This window comes from Jaculus jaculus, chromosome 2 (assembly GCF_020740685.1).
Source record: "Jaculus jaculus isolate mJacJac1 chromosome 2, mJacJac1.mat.Y.cur, whole genome shotgun sequence".
In the NCBI taxonomy this organism is placed as follows: Eukaryota; Metazoa; Chordata; class Mammalia; order Rodentia; family Dipodidae; genus Jaculus; species Jaculus jaculus.
Window position 1 is genome coordinate 4316642 of NC_059103.1, and position 16514 is coordinate 4333155.

Sequence of the window (16514 nt, forward strand, 5' to 3'; positions counted from 1 at the left end):
TAAAAGGCAGGATCCTTCTCTTTGTTGCCTTCAAGAAACTCACCTTTCCATAAAAGACAGACACTATCTTAGGGTGAAAGAGTAGAAAATGGTTTTTCAAGCAAATGGGCCTAGGAAACAAGTAGGTATACTATCCTAATATCTGACAGGCTATAATTTAAACCAACATTAGTTAGGAAAGATAAAGAAGATTACTTTATATTGATTAAAGGAATAATTCAACAGGAGGACATTATGCTTCTAAACATATATGCAACTAATATGGGTACTTCCAATTTCATCAAACACTATTAGACTTAAGGTCACAGATAACATCAAATACAATTGTTAGTGGATGACTTCAATACCCCACTCTCATCAATTTCCAGGTTATCCTGGCAAAAATAAACAGAGAGGGCTGGAGAGATGGCTTAGCATTTAAGGCACTTGCCTGCAAAGCCAAAGGACCCAGGTTCAACTCCCCAGAACCCATGTAAGGCAGATGCACAAGGTGATGTATGCGTCTGGAGTTTGTTTTCAGCAGCTAGAGGCCATGACACACCCATTCTCTCTCTCTGCCTCTTTCTCTTTCCCTCCTTCTTTTTCTCAAATAAATAAATATATAAATAAAAATATTAAAAAACAAAAAATTACTCTAAAAATAAAAATCTTCCTTTGAAAAAATAAACAGAGAGACATCTGGATTCAATTACATCTTAGAACAAATAGACTGAACATGTGTCTACAGAACATTCCATCCAAATGCTGCAGAATGCACATTCCTTTCAGCAGAACATAGAACAGTCCCTCCAATAGACCATATATTAGGACACAAAGCAAATATTAACAAATACAAGGTAAGTGAAACAATTCATTGCATTCTGTCTGATCACAATGTAATTAAGCTACAAATCAACAATAAGAAAAACTATGCACAAAATCATGGAAAGTAAACAGTATACCACAGAATGATGAATCAGTCAATGAATAAATCAAAAAAGGAAATTAAAAAATCATAGAATCAAATGATAATGAGAACACAACATACCAAAGCCACTGGGATAATAAAAGCAGTACAAAGAGGGAAATTTATAGCTCTAAGTGCCTATATTAAGAAATTAGAGAGGTTACAAGCCAACAACTTAATGCTTCACCCTAAGGCCTTGGAAAAAGAAGGACAAGGCAAACCAAAAATCAGTAGATGGGAAGAAATACTAAAGATTGAGGCAGAGCAGGGAGGTCCCTGATGCCCTCAAAACATTACAGACTATTGCTGAGGCTCTTGGTTTCCTACCATGAGTAGATGGTAAGACCCTATTGCTGAAGACTTCACATACTTGGGCTGAGGGATCACTGCAAAATCCTGCTGGAGCTGAGCTGAAAACCTCCTCCATTAGACCAGCTGACAGAAAGCTGGAAAAAGCTACACTGCATGATGTTCAATGGGAGAAAGAGAAATCACCAGTGGAGATACTCAACACTGGAGCCTGCAAGCCTTAATTTTGGCCAGCCAGACCAAATGAGCCAATGGGTGCAATAGTGGCATATCTGTTATGCGGGAAACCAACCACTCTAACTGGACTGGAGGCCTGCTCCATGGGAGGGAATACATCTGATACTGAAAACCTACAATAGAGGTAATCATGAGCCCTAGGGGTGTAACGTCTGCTAGTGTCTGGCTAAATGTATATACTATGTTCACCAAACTGCCTAGTAAGCACTTCTCTTAATGTTCATACCCATATATTAATGCTACTCTCGCTTTTGGTTAGAGAAGCTTCTCTTTTCATATGGCAGTGACCTTGGGATGACTTAGAAGGCATCATGGTGTTGGAAAAAAGCGACATAGTGCTCAGCACTGCAATATCTGTATCACACCTTCCAAGGCTCAGGGTACATTGTGGAAGAGGTGGCAGAAAGAATGTAAGAGCCAAAGGGAAGGGTAGGACTCCTTACAACGTGCTCCTCCAGACACAAAATGGCCTGGATATCCATGACCTCACAGTCACTATCTACACAAGACCATCATAATAGGAGGAAAAGATGATGACATCAAAATAAAAGAGAGACTGATTGAGAGGGGGAAGGGGTATGATGGAAAGTGGAGTTTCAAAGGTGAAAGTGGGGGGAGGGAGGGAATTACCATGTGTTAATGTCTACAATTATGGAGTTGTCAATTAAAAAAAAATACACAATAAAAAAGAAAAAAAATTAATGCAGAAATAGATGGGTGTGGTGGTGCATGCCTTTAACTCCAGCATTTGGGAGGCAGAGGTAGGAAGATTGCTGTGAGTTTGAGTCCACCCTGAGACTACATAGTAAATTACAGGTCAGTCTGGGGTACAGTGAGACACTACCTCAAAAAAAAAAAAATCCACAAAAACAAACCAATAACAACAACAACAAAAAAGATTAGGGCATAAATTAAAGAAATAGATACAAAAAATTACAAGGAATCAATGAAACAAAGAGTTGGTTCTTTGGAAAGATAAACAAGATTGATAAACCCTTTGCAAATCTTACCAAAAGAAAGAGATAAGAGACACACATTGGTTTAGATCAAAAGACACTGTATTGGAACGTTGGAAGGGTCCCCACCAGGTCACCCTAACCCTCCCAACAGCCGTGAAAGTGGAGGGGACAAAATAGAAGAGGATTAGACTTACTTTTTATGAAACAAGGGGTCCTATGTATCGCTTTAGGTAAAACTTGTTGATTTTATGCCAGTCCGTCAGGAAAAATCTGAAACATGCTGGCTTTAGTTAGAGAAAACTCAAAGAAAAGAGAACTTCAGAGATAAGCCACTAGTAATTGGTTTCAGTCTATGATTAGTTGATCTCCATGGCTAACTTCCCTTCTTTCTTCTATTGCTGCTCCCCTGATGCTACCTCTCTTAGGCCTTACCATAGGACCCTGCATTATTAATGCTCTAAGTAGATATATAAAGAAGAGAATAAGCTCTGTGAAACTCATGGTGTGGTGGACACAACACACCCCCTTAGATGAAAATACCCTAGACACTCTTCTTCACAAGTCAAGAATTTGACTTAGTGCCGTATCACCAGAGGAAGTAGAAAATGGAATGTGAAAGAAATGGGATAATCCCTCTGTGCAATGCAGGTGTTTACAATTACCTAAGAAATGGGATGATCCCTCTGTGCAATGTATCATGACCTCCCTGTGCCTCTTTGTTTCTAAATATCTTTGTGATTACATAGCATAGGATGTTTCTTGCCTCAGTTCTGCCTATGGGACCTATGTAACCTTGTGACTTCTTGTAATATCCCCCTTGTTTAACAGTATGTAATTTTGTGGTTTAACTCCCAATCCTGTTTTTACTATAAACATCATGTAGTTATTTCCAATAAGAGCCAACACTCTGAATGGTTCAAGGCTGCATCCTGAGATGTCAAACTCTGGGATTCAAACCTGGTACACCAGCTTTCTTCTTTTTCTTTCTTTTTACTCAATAAAACTTTGCCTCTCTCTCTCACATACACACATACACACAAAGAAAGAGATACACATTAATAAAATTAGAGATTAAAAAGTTACCATTACAACAGATACCAAAGCAATTCAGAAAATCTTGAGGACATACATTAAGAACATACACTCCACTAAATTTGAAAATCTGAAAGAAATAGATGATTTCCTAGATTTATATGACCTACCAAAATTAACTCAAGATGAGATAAGCCATTTAAATAGACCTAAAGCAAGTATGGAAGCAAAACAGGTATAAAACTCTCCCAACTAGGGCTGGGCCTGGAGGCACATGCCTTTAATCCCAGCATTTGGGAGGCAGAGGTAGGAGGATTGCCATGAGTTAGAGGCCACCCTGAGACTACATAGTGAATTCCAGGTCAGCCTGGGCCAAAGTGAAACCCTACCTTGAAAAACAAAAAAAGCTGGGTGTGGTGGCACACACCTTTAATCCCAGCCTAGACCAGAGTGAAACCCTACCTTGAAAAACCAAAAAATAAAAATAAAAATAAATCTCCCAATTAAAAAAAGGCCAGGCTCAGTTGCATTCACTGGTAAATTTTACCAGACTTCCACAGAAGAACTAACACCAATACTTCTCAAGTTGTTTGCAAAATAGAAAAGGAAGGAATACTACCAAGCTTCTTCTCCAAAGCCAACATTATCCTCATACCAAAACCAGACAAAGATAGGACAAAAAAAGAAAGTTGCAGACCAATCTCCCTCATAAACATAGATGCAAAAATTCTCAACAAAATATTGGCAAACAGAATATAAGAATAGATCAGAAAGATCATTCAGGGGCTGGAGAGATGGCTCAGTAGTGCAGGCATTTGCCTGCAAAGCCAAAGGATCCTGGTTTGGCTCTCCAGGACCCATGAAAACCAGATGTACAAGGGGGTGCATGCATCTGGAGTTCGTTTGCAGTGGCTGGTGGCCCTGGCGTGCCTATTCTCACTCTCTCTCTTTCTCTTTTTCTCAAATAAATAAATAAAATATATTTTAAAAAAAAGATCATTCACACTGACCAATTAGGCTTTTTCCCAGAGATGAAGGGATGGTTCAACATACACAAATCAATATATGTAATAATACACCATATAAATGGACTGAAGGACAAAAATCACATGATTATTTCAATACATGCAAGAAAGGCATTTGACAAAATCCAAGATCTCTTCTTGATAATAGTCTTAAAAAAAGTGGGAATAAAAGGAACATATCTCAACATAATAAAGGCTATTTAAAAAATTATTTTTAGTTTTTCACAGTAGGGTCTTACTCTAGCCCAGGCTGGCCTGGAATCTACTCTGTATTTTCAGGGTGGTCTCAAACTCATGGTGATTCTCCTACCTCTGCCTCCCAAGTGCTGAGATTAAAGGTGTGTACCACCATGCCTGGCTCAATAAAGGCTATTTATGAAAAACATACAGCCAACATAATACTAAATGGGAAAAATCCTGAAGCTTTTCCACTAAAATCAGGAACAAGGCAAGGGTGTTCACTGTCCCAGCTTTTTTTTTTTTTTTTTTTTTTTTTTTTTTTTTTTTTTTTTTGAGGTAGTGTCTCACTCTAGCTCAGGCTGACCTGGAATTCACTATGTAGTCTCAGGGTGGCCTTGAACTCGCAGAAATCCTCCTACCTCAGCCTCCTGAGTGCTGGGATTAAAGGTGTATGCCACCACACCCAACTCCAACTTTTATTTAATATAGTACTGGAAGTCTTAGCTATAGCAATAAGGCAAGAGACACACCTAAAAGTGCTACAAATTATAAAGGAAGATATAAAATTATCATTATTTGTAGATGATATGATTATATACATAAAGGACCATAAAGACTCTATCAGCAAATTGGTAGAGCTGATAAACATTTTTAGCAAAGTAGCAGGATACAAAATAAATACACAGAAATCACTACTAACAACAAACATGCTGAGGATGAAATTAGGGAATCACTCCCATTCACAATTGCCTTAAAAAAATAAAATACCTTGGAATAAACCTGACCAAGGAAGTGAAGAATCTCTACAATGAAAACTTTCAGACACTCGTGCTTGCTTCAGCAGCACATATACTAAAATTGCAATGACACAGACAAGATTAGCGTAGTCCCTGCACAAGGATGACATTTAAATTTGTGAAACTTTCCATATTTTGAAAAAAACAAAAAAAACTTTAAAACACTCTAGAGAAATTGCAGAAGACTCTAGGAAATGGAAAGACAGCCCATATTCTCAGGTTGGAAGAATCATTATTCTGAAAATGTCAGTCTTACCCAAAGCAATCTATACATTTAATGCAACTCCCATCAAAATTCCAATGGCTTTTTGTTGTTGTTGTTTTTGCAAGGTAGGCTGACCTGGAATTCACTATGTAGTCTCAGGCTGGCCTTGATCTCACAGTGATCCTTCTACCTCTGCCTCCCAAGTGCTGGGATTAAAGGCATGAGCCACCATACCTGTCTTCCAATGGCATTCTTCGGGGAAATAGAAAAAATATCCTAAAATTCATTTGGAAGCACAAAAACCCACGAATAACCAAAACAATTTTTTTTTCAAGGTAGGGTCTCACTCTGGCCTAGGCGGACCTGGGATTCACTATGTAGTCTCAGGGTGGCCTCAAACTCACAGCAATCCTCCTACCTCTGCCTCCCAAACCAAAACAAAACAGCATGACACTGGTACAAAAGCTGATATGTAGATGAATGGAACAGAATAAAGGACCCAGATGTTAATTCAGGCAGCTACAGCCATCTAACTTTTAACACAAATGCCAAAATTGGCTAAAAGACAGCCTCTTTAACAAATTGTACTGGGAAAACTGGATATCTATATGTAGAAAGATGAAAACAGTTCCTTATCTCTCTCCATGCACAAGTCCAAATGGACCAAAAACCATAATTATCAGATTTGAAACTCTGAAACTGCTAGAAGAAAAAGTAGGGGAAACACTTCAATATATTGGCATAGGCAATGACTTTTTGAATATAATCCCAGTAGACGAGGTGGTCGAGTGGTTAAGGTGATGGACTGCTGAATATAATCCCATACAGACACATAGAGCGAGAGACAGAAAGTATAGGCACGCCAGGGCATCTAGACACTGCAAAGGAATTCCAAATGCATGTGTCACCTTATGCATCTGGCTTTTGTAGGTACGAGGGAATCAAACCTGAGTCATTGGGCTAATACAGGCAAGTGCCTTAACCAGGGAGCCATCTCTCCAGCCCCTTTGATGGATTTTTTAAAAATATTTTATTTTATTTACTTATTTATTTGATAGAGAAAGAGGAGGGGGAAAGAGAATGGACATTCCAGGGCATCCTGCTACTGCAAATGAACTCCAGACGCGTGCACCCCATTGTGCATCTGCCTAATGTGGGTCCTGGTGAATCAAGCTTCAAACCGGGGTCCTTAGGCTTTATAGGCAAGTGCTTAACTGCTAAACCATCTCTCCATCCCAGTTCAACCATTTTAAAATTTTATTTATTTATTTGCAAGCAGAAAGAGATAGAAGAGAAACAGACAGAATGGGTGAGTCAAGGCCTCGAGCCATTGCAAATGAACTCTATATGCACGCGGCACTTTATGCACCTGGCTTTACATGGGTAGTGGGGGATTGAACCCAAGTTGTTAGGCTTTGCAGGCAAACACCTTAACTGCTGAGCCCTCTCTCTAGGCTGAGTTTAACCTTTTATGAAATAAAAATAAGAAAAGAAGGAGAAAGCAAGCCCCATGTGCCCAGCTGGAAAGCAGAACAAAGTGTAAGAAGTTCAGAAAAGCTCCCTGTTTGCATGGGGCCTGAGGGGGTCATCTTTCCTGACTCTCTCTCTGCACTTCTCAACAGCATGTGAAAGGCCAGGTTCTGCTGACAAGAAGATTCCTCAGTGGACACATGTACCTGTCAGTTACACATGTTTACTTTCAAACTATTGCCAGGTTGGAAGGCTGATGACATCATGGGGTTTCACACCCAACCCCCCATTGGAGGGACCACACACTGGGGTAACAGCATCTTCTCAGAGCTGTCCTCAACTACTAATTTTTTGCTAAGCCGTGGAAAGGACACTGGGCATGGACTGAGCCCTTGTCCAGAAGGAGGCTGGGATCAATCAAAATCTCATTTCTATGGAGCTCAGGAAAGAATTTGAGAGAATGATGGTCCACGGGTCAACCTTCATCACTATGTGAGGACCAGGTACTCAGCCTGGCACTTCTGTGCCATCACCTGAAGTACTTGTGGGTGAGAAGGACCATCAGGTGAGGGCACCATATTGAAATCTACGAGGGTGACATGAACTAGAAGGCCACAGATGTGGAGAAGGAGGGGCCAGAATGCCAGGGTTGGAATTGGAAGGGACAGTTGGGACATGGATAGGTAAACCTACCGAGTTAGGAGATGAGACCCTAAGATAGGAAAGGAACGAGGGGAGAGAGAGGAGGCTGTTTTCTTCCTCAGTGGACACCAGGAGGCTGTAAAGAGGAAGAGTTTTGAGGGGACAGGGGACAGTGACGCGGGGAAAGGGGGCAGATGGATGTCAGTACAGATGTTGTTTGTGGGTGGTTTGGAGATGAGCTGAGATGAACAAAGGCTGAACAGCAGAGACCAGTGTGACACTGGGGTGGGCTCCTTTCCTCAGGATGGAGGGTGGATCCCTGCTGCTCACCTCTGTCACCTAGCGTGAAGAGGACGAGGAACCGGCCATCAGATTCTGAGGACGAAGACCTGACGGAGTTGCCGATCCCAGAGCGGGAGCCTGTCTGGGTGGCGGAAAGGATGTGCGGGCTCAAGATGAAGTTGAAGGGGCAGCGCGTATTGCCGGCGCTCTCCGAGCCCCGTGACGCCTCCACCAAGCCGGTGGGCAAGACAGATCCACAGACCGCCTTGTCCCATTCTTGAGAAAGAGAAGCAACTTCCAACCACCCTACTTCTTAATGGAAAAGACACCCTGGTGTTCCTGAGAGTCCATGCCTGGAGTACTCAGGGATACCTAGGTGACAGGAGCTGACACAGGGTTTCATAAAGAAGGCAGTGTGTCTTCGTGTCCACCAAGTACTCTAAATTATCTCTTTTCTTCCATTGTTGAATCTGCATGTTTTAACCCACAGATGGTGACAGTCATGTTCACACCATGAAGGGTCATTAAGTGAGAAAATCAGTAGAACTACTTTCTGATTGTGAATGGTGCATGTGGTGGTTAAGGTGTTGCCAACTTCATTTGTTTAGTAATCCACAGAAATCCCTTTCAGGTGGGTCTGTGAGGTAGCTTCCAGAAAGAATTAGCTGTAGGAGGAAGTCCTTCCCCCAGGGTGAGACCTTCCCCCAGAGCAAGCAGCCCCTCTCAGAGGAAGACTTTACTTTTTAGGTTTTTCAAGGTAGGGTCTCACTCTAGCCCAGGCTGACCTGGAATTCACTATGTAATCTCAGGGTGGCCTTGAACTCACAGCAATCCACCTACCTCTGCCTCCCGAGTACTGGGATTAAAGGTGTGTGCCACCACGCCCAGCTAGGAGGACTTTATATAAGGAAGCTCTGGGTGAAAAGATGCCTGGGCTGCTTGCTGCCTTCAAGCCTGGATTGAAGACCAGAGCGAACTGAAGAGCCGTGTCAAATGAAGAGCCACGTGGATTGAAAACCAGTTGCTTCTAAGGAAGCCTACAGGCCTTCAGTGCTAGACTGGGACTGCTGAGGCAGCTGGCCATGTGGACTGAGAAGCTACCAGGTTTCATGATTCTTGGGCCTGAAACTGCTATCAGACCACCATAACTAAATCCAATAAATCCCCCCCTTTTAAAAAATATTTATTTATTTACTAGAGAGAGAGAATAGGTACACAAGGGTGTCCAGACACTGCAAACGAATTCCAGACTCATGTGCCATCTTGTTTTTCATTTTTATTTCCAAGCAGAGAAAAATGGAGGACAGACAGAGACAGAATGGGCATGGCAGGGCCTGTAGCCACTGCAAATAAACTCCAGACACATGTGCCCCTTGTACATCTGGCTTATGTGGGTCCTTGGGAATCAAACCTGGGTCCTTTGGCTTCACACACAAGCACCTCAAGTGCTAAGACATCTCTCTAGCCCACATGTGCCATCTTGTGATCCTGGCGTACATGGGTCCTGGTGACTCAAACCGAGGAACATTGGCTTTGTAGGCAAATGCCAAAACCACTAAGCCATCTCTCCAGCCTCAGCTGTATTCCCATTGAGAAACCATCTCCCAGCTCCAGAGTGAACTATCTAGTATTCCCTTCGAGGAACCATCATCCAGCACCCACAGTGAACTAGCCTGTATTCCCTTTGGGGAACCATTACCACAGCCATCATAGTGAATTAGACTATATTCCCTTCAAGAAAACATCTCCCAGGCCCCAGAATAAACTAGCTTGTATTCACTTGGAGGAAACATCTCCCAGCCCCAGAGTGAACTAGCTTGTCTTCCAGAAACCATCTCCCAGCCCCAGAGTGAACTAGCTTGTATTCCCTTTGAGGAACCATCTCCCAGCCCCCACAGTGAACTAGCTTTATTCCCTTTGAGGAACCATCACCTAGACACAGAGTGAACTAGCTCGTATTCCCCTCAAGGAAGCATCTCCCAACCCCAGAGTGAACTAGCTTGTATTCCCTTCGAGGAACCATCTCCCCCAGCCCTAGAGTAAACTAGCTTGTATTCCCTTCCAGGAACCATCTCCACAGCCCCAGAATAAACTAACTTGTATTCCCTTCCAGGAACCATATCCCAATCCCCAGAGTAAACTAGCTTGTATTCCCTTCAAGGAACCATGTCCACAGTTTGAGAGTAAAGTAGCTTGTGTTCCCTTTGAAGAACAATCTCAAGGCTCCAGAATAAGCTAACTTGTATTCCCTTCAAGGAACCATCTCCCAGCCCCAGAGTGACCTAGCTTGTATTCCCTTTGAGGAACCATCTCCCAGTCCCAGAGTAAACTAGCTTGTAATCCCTTCCAGGAACCATCTCCCAGCCCCCAGAGTGAACTAGTTTTTTTTTTTTTTTTTTTTTTTTTTTTTTAGCCAGACATGGTGGCACATGCCTTTAATCCCAGCCCAGAGTGAACTAGTTTTATTCCCTTTGAGGAACCATCTCCTAGCCACAGAGTGAACTGCCTAATATACCTCTTGAGGGACAATCTTTCAGCCCCCAGAGTGAACTAGCTTGTATTCTCTTCAAGAATCCATCTCCTAGCCCCCAGAATGAACTATCTTGTATTCCCTCTGAGGAACCATCTCCCAATGCCCAGAGTAAACTAGTTTGTATTCCCTTTAGAAACCATCTCCTGGCCCCCAGAGTAAACTAACTGTATTCCCTTTGAGGAACAATCTCCAGGCCCCAGAATGAACTAACTTGTATTCCCTTCAAGGAACTATCACCCAGTCCCCCCCAGAGTGACTAGCTTATATTCCCATTGAAGTGCCATCTCCCTAACCCCCAGAATGAACTAGCTTGTTTTCCCTTCGAGGAACCATCTCCCAGCCCCAGAGTGAACTAGCTTGTATTCCATTCCAGGAACCATCTCCCAGCCCCCAGAATGAACTAACTTGTATTCCCTTTGAGGAATGATCTCCCAGCTCCCAGAGTGAACTAGCTTGTATTCCCTTTGAGGAAACATCTACCAGCCCCCAGAGAAAACTAGCTTTATTCCCATTGAGGAACCATCTCCCAGCCCCCAGAATAAACTACCTTGTATTCCTTTTGATTAAACCATCCTCCAGCCCCAGAGCAAACTAACTTGTGTTCCCTGTGAGGAACCATTTCCCAGCAACCAGAGTGAAATAGCCTGTGTTCCCTTCAAAAAACCATCTCCCAGCTCCTAGAGTAAACTAACTTGCATTCCCTTCAAGGAACCATCTCCCAGCCCAGGAGTGAACTAGCTTGTATTTCCATTGAGTAATCATCTCACTGTGTTCCTTTCAAGGAACCATCTCCACAGCCCCAGAGTAAACTAGCTTGGATTTTCTTCAAGGAACCATCTGGTAGCCCCCAGTGAACTAGCTTGTATTCCCTTCGAGGACCCATCTCCCAGCCCCTAGATTGAACTTTCTTGCATTCCCTTTGAGGAACCATCTCCCAGCCCCAGAGTGAACTAGTTTGTATTCCCTTTGAAGAACCATCTCCCAGTCCCCAGATTAAGCCAGTTTATATTCCCTTCGAGGACCCATCTCCCAGTCCCAGCATGAACTAGCTTGTATTCCTTTGGAGGAACCATCTCCCAGTCCCCAGAGTAAACTACCTTGCATTCCCTGTGAGGAATCTCTCCCAGCCCCAGAGTGAACTAGCTGGTATTCCCTTCGAGGACCCATCTCCCAGCCCCAGCATGAACTAGCTTGTATTCCCTTGGAAGAACTATCTCCCGGTCCCCAGGGTAAAGTAGTTTGTATTCCCTGTGAGGAACTATCTTCCAGCCCCAGAATGAACTAGCTTGTATTCCCTTCGAGGGCACATCTCCCTAACCCCCAGAATAAACTAGCCTGTATTCCCTTCGAGGAACCTTCTCTCCACCCTCCAGAATAAACTAGCTTGTATTCCCTTAGAGGAACCATCTCCCTAACTCCCAGAATAAGCCAGCTTGTATTTCCTTCAAGGAACCTCTCCCAGCCCCCTGAGTAAATTTGATTGTATGCTCTTGGAGGAACCATCTCTTGTTGCTCAGAAATACATTAATAAAAATGGAATAAAAACAACTTTGTATGTTAAGCCAGGTGTGGTAGTGCACACCTTTAATCCCAGCACTGGGAAGGCAGAGGTAGGAGGATCCCCATGAGTTTGCATTCACCCTGAGACTACATAGTGAATTCCAGGTCAACCTGAACTAGAGTGAAACCCTACCTCAAAAAACAAACAACAATAACAACAACAAAAACAACAACAAAAGAGGGTCAATGAATTTGCAACACAGTTTTGTGTTTTGGAAATGGCCATGGGCAGTGTGAAGCAGGCTTGTTGGATTACCTGCATGAAAGCCTGATGGAGCCATCAGTAGTGGATGAACTATGGGTTGCAGTAGAGACCCAAAGTAGATACCAGGACTATGGGCTGGCTGCCAAGGAGAGCTGCCAGTACCAGATGAAGTTTCCAGGACTGTGAGCAGCCTAGATAGAGGGACAGAATTGGAATTCCAGTGACTTGCTCCTGGTTAGAATCATCAGACTTGGAGACTTGCTACTGGCTAGAGTTGTTGGACTTGGAGCTACAGAGTTTGATGTTTGCTCTGTTTAAATTTTGTTTTGATTAAATATTCGTTTGCTATGACCAATGCCATCTTTTGCACAGTGAATGTTTATTCTGTGCCGCTCAAGGCAGAAAAACGAAAGAACTGCGCATGCGTGGGGCGACTCGCGCATGCTCACACAATCAGCTCGGCCTCGCAGGTCCCCTTAGCCCCGCCTCCCGCCGCGTGGTGCGTGGACGTGTTTCCTGCGCTGGGAATGTTCGCAGTCCGTCCCTCCACCGCTCGTCTTCTCCTCCGGCTGCTCAAACACTGTCCTCGCGCTTCTCCGCCCACGTCGGCGTGCGCAGGAGCGCGGCCCCGGCGCGGGGGCGTGGGGGCGTGCGAGGGCTTGTACGTGCGCGCTCTCCGGCCCGTCGCACCGACCTCCGCGTGCGCACCGTCCCTCAGCCCCGCGGCCTCTTGCCAGCGAGCTCGCGGCCCGAGCGGCCCCGACGGGGGTTCGAGGCCCAGCTGCCCGCTGCTGACGCCCGGGGAGCGTCTGCTCAGGAGACCCAGGTCCGTGCCGAGCCCCACGAGCAACCGGACGTCGGGTGGGTTTGCGGAATCGCTCGTCGTCAGCCTCTGCGAGGCGTCTCCTAACGTGTCCCGAGAGGACGTCAGCGAGAGGAAAGGAGCGCGGGCACGCTGGGGAGGTGGACTCTGGGCGTCTGTGCAGCACGAGGACAAGCCGGCCACGGCTTCATGGCGCGGGAGGGCAGCACGCTGCCCGGGTGCGGCTGTCCACGGAGAGGCTGGAGCTGACTGCCCGGCGGCCCTTGGACGCCATTCTGTCGTCAGAGGTGCACCCTGACTGCCAGCAGGGCCAGCGAGAATCGGTGGGAGAAAGCCGCGAGGACGGACAGCCTCTCAGCTCAGCTCTCCCCTCCAGAGTGCTGGGAAGGGGCTCCAGGGAGAAACAGCGGAAGTCAGGAGACAAGTGCACCCGGTCACTGGTCACAGACAGCTCCTGGATGTGAAGCTAGCCGTGGACATGGACATGAGCGATTACCGGAAAGGAGCAGAGGTGAACCATTCCTCCCAGCCCCCCTTCCTGCGTGACCGTGTCCTGAGCATCGTCCAGGAGCAGAGGAAGGGAACTAGAGTCAAAGTGGAAGACTCAGAGGAGAGCAGCGGCGTTAGCGTGTCCCATTCTGCTGAGGCACTGCGAAAGTGTCCACGGAGGAGCTGGATGTTAATGGGAGATTTATTCATTTGACAGACACTTCTGAATAGGATCAGCCAATAGCCAGCAGAGTGGTGGTCAGAAATGTGGCAAGGTATTTGTCAGTTAGAGAGAACACCGCACAGTACGTGCTGAAGGCAGGCGACTGGCACGATGTGGGCTGTGAATGGCTGGATGTCACAGACAGTCCTTCTGCTGACTTAGACTCTTGATACTGGTGGGCACTGGTGGAGATGTGAAGGCCGTATTGGGAAATTCTCAGAGAGAACAGGTTGTGTGAGGAAATGCAGTCTTTAACACAATCGTACGTGCAGAGGAGGAAGAAAAGCCAGCTGGAGTGGTTCTTAAGGAGGAACTTCAGGGAGCGTTCCCGGAAAAGCTGTGCCGTTATGTAAAATCCCCAACACAAAGAACTGCGGTAATCATTACAGTGCAGAGCCTGCTCAGAGGCACGGAATGTTTTCATATTTCCTTTATGTAAATCTTGAAGCTGTGAATCAATGGCCTTACTTTGCCTTTTTTGTCACCTCAAATTGTGGAAGAGAAGTCATATACTATGTTGCAAAATGTGATTTCTTGACATAGTACTGTTTGAAAAGGCCGCTCAGTTTTGTGGGAGAGCAATACTGTTAAATCACAGTGAATGTTAATAAGCTTTTAGTATGAGCAGCCGTGAGACTGACCAGTTTTTTCCTTTAAATAAACGTAAGATATTGGGTCATTTGGCTTCCTAATTGAGAGCTGTTAGGCTTTCGCCTGGTTCCCTGAGCAGAGGACTATAAGCCAAGTACAACTTCAAGGCAGCCCTCGCGGAGTGCAGAACACTCCAGAGAACCGAGGGGATCTCACAAAATAGCTACGGCTACTTGCTGCTGAACCCAAATTTCCTGTTTTGAAAGTTTGAGAGAACTACTAATGATAACATACCTTCCAGGGTTTGGTGAGTTTTTCCAGAGAATTATCAAAACTAAGGGAGTCATAGAAGACCTGAAATTTAGAGCCATCTGGTCAGAACTCTCTGTGGCCAAGTGTGATGGTTAATCTTGACTGTCAATTTGATTGGATTGAAATATGCCCAGGAGGTTATAAATCTATACTTCTGGGTGTCTGTGGGTTCATTTCAAGAAGGGATTGATTGGTAGAATAGCAACTGTTTCAGTCAGATTGGCACTGGTACAAATCACACAAGCAGGAGCAGCTTGTTGGAAAAGAGGTTTATTTTGGCTTACAGGCTCACGGAGAAGCTTCACCATGGTGGGGCAAAACGATGTCATGAGCAGAGGGTGGACATCACCCCCTGGCCCACATACGGTGTACAACAGGAACAGGAGAGTGTGCCAAACACTGGCAAGGTGAATCTGGCTATAACACCCAATAACTCCCCCCCCAACAATACACTGCCTCCTTGAGGTGTTAATTTCTAAATCTCCATTAGCTGGGAACCTACCATTCAGAACACTTAAGCTTATGTGGGACACCTGAATCAAACCACCACAGCAACTGATTGGGAAAGACTCAGGCTGAATATAGTTGGCATCCTACTAGAGTCCATGGGACTGGATGGAATAAAAGTAGTCATGGTGGCACATGCCTTTAATCTCAGCACTCTGGAGGCAGAGGTACGGGGATTGCTGTGAGTTACGGGGCCAGCCTGACACTACATAGTGAATTCCAGGTCAGCCTGGGCTTGTGAGATCCTACCTCACAAAAAAAAAAAAAACCCTAGAAAACCAGAAGACACCAAGACCAAGCTCCATTCTCCTAGAAGAAGTTCACCTATTGATGTGGCCATCACTGGTGGTACAGGACTCTCCAGGGATGTTACAGGCCTGCAACTCTGCAAGTTTCATTTCTGAGCCTTTCAAATTTTGGTGTGAACTTCTGTTGAGTGTTTTGAGACTCCAGCGTGCAGGTGGCTAGTGTTGGACGGTGCATCCTCTGCTTCTGAAAAATTCTCTGTTATAATTGTGTATCTATACTATTGGTTTTATTCCTCTAAGGAAACGTACCTACATCTGGGAATCCTCAGTTTGAAACTGGCATCTTGAGGGCAGTCTGGTGAGGGTAGACTGTGACCATAATTTGTGTGACCTCTGATTTCAAGTTGGTATCACAAGAATCACATAGTGCAGTGCCTGTCTTCAATGGCTACTGCCTTAGCAGGAAGTTTAACCTCTTTAGATAACCCAGACTCTCAACCACCACCCTATCTAACATCTGTCACTCTTTAAGCACTCTCTGTAATCCAGCTCTGCCAAAACCTTAAAACTTCTGTTTTTCCTGAATCTCACTGACATGGGTGGCTCTTATTCTCAGAGGTTAATGCTGTATTGTTGCTTCTGTTTAGTTTCATTTTGCTTCTGGTTGAGACTTTATTTCAAGCTGTTCTTTTTCCATTGGCACCTAAGCAACAAGAAGAAAAGACAGAAAAAGAAAATAAAGAAAGAAAGAAGGTAAGTTGAAAAGGAGACATAAAGGGTGGAGAAAGGAAGGGAGGAGGATACTTAATAGGTTGATATTGTATATATGTAATTACAATGATTGTAATGGGAGGTAATATGATGGAGAATGGAATTTCAAACGGGAAAGTGTGGGGGTGGGGAAGGAGGGAATTACCATGGGATATATTTTATAATCAT

The 16514-nt window shown here is 44.6% G+C and overlaps 1 non-coding gene across 1 annotated transcript; it reads left to right on the top strand.

Moving 5' to 3' along the window:
* The first annotated feature begins 5516 nt into the window (after positions 1 to 5516).
* On the top strand, positions 5517 to 5623 carry LOC123459002. Its single transcript, XR_006635934.1, has one exon. It is a non-coding gene; the product is annotated as a U6 spliceosomal RNA (small nuclear RNA).
* Positions 5624 to 16514: the final 10891 nt, after the last annotated feature.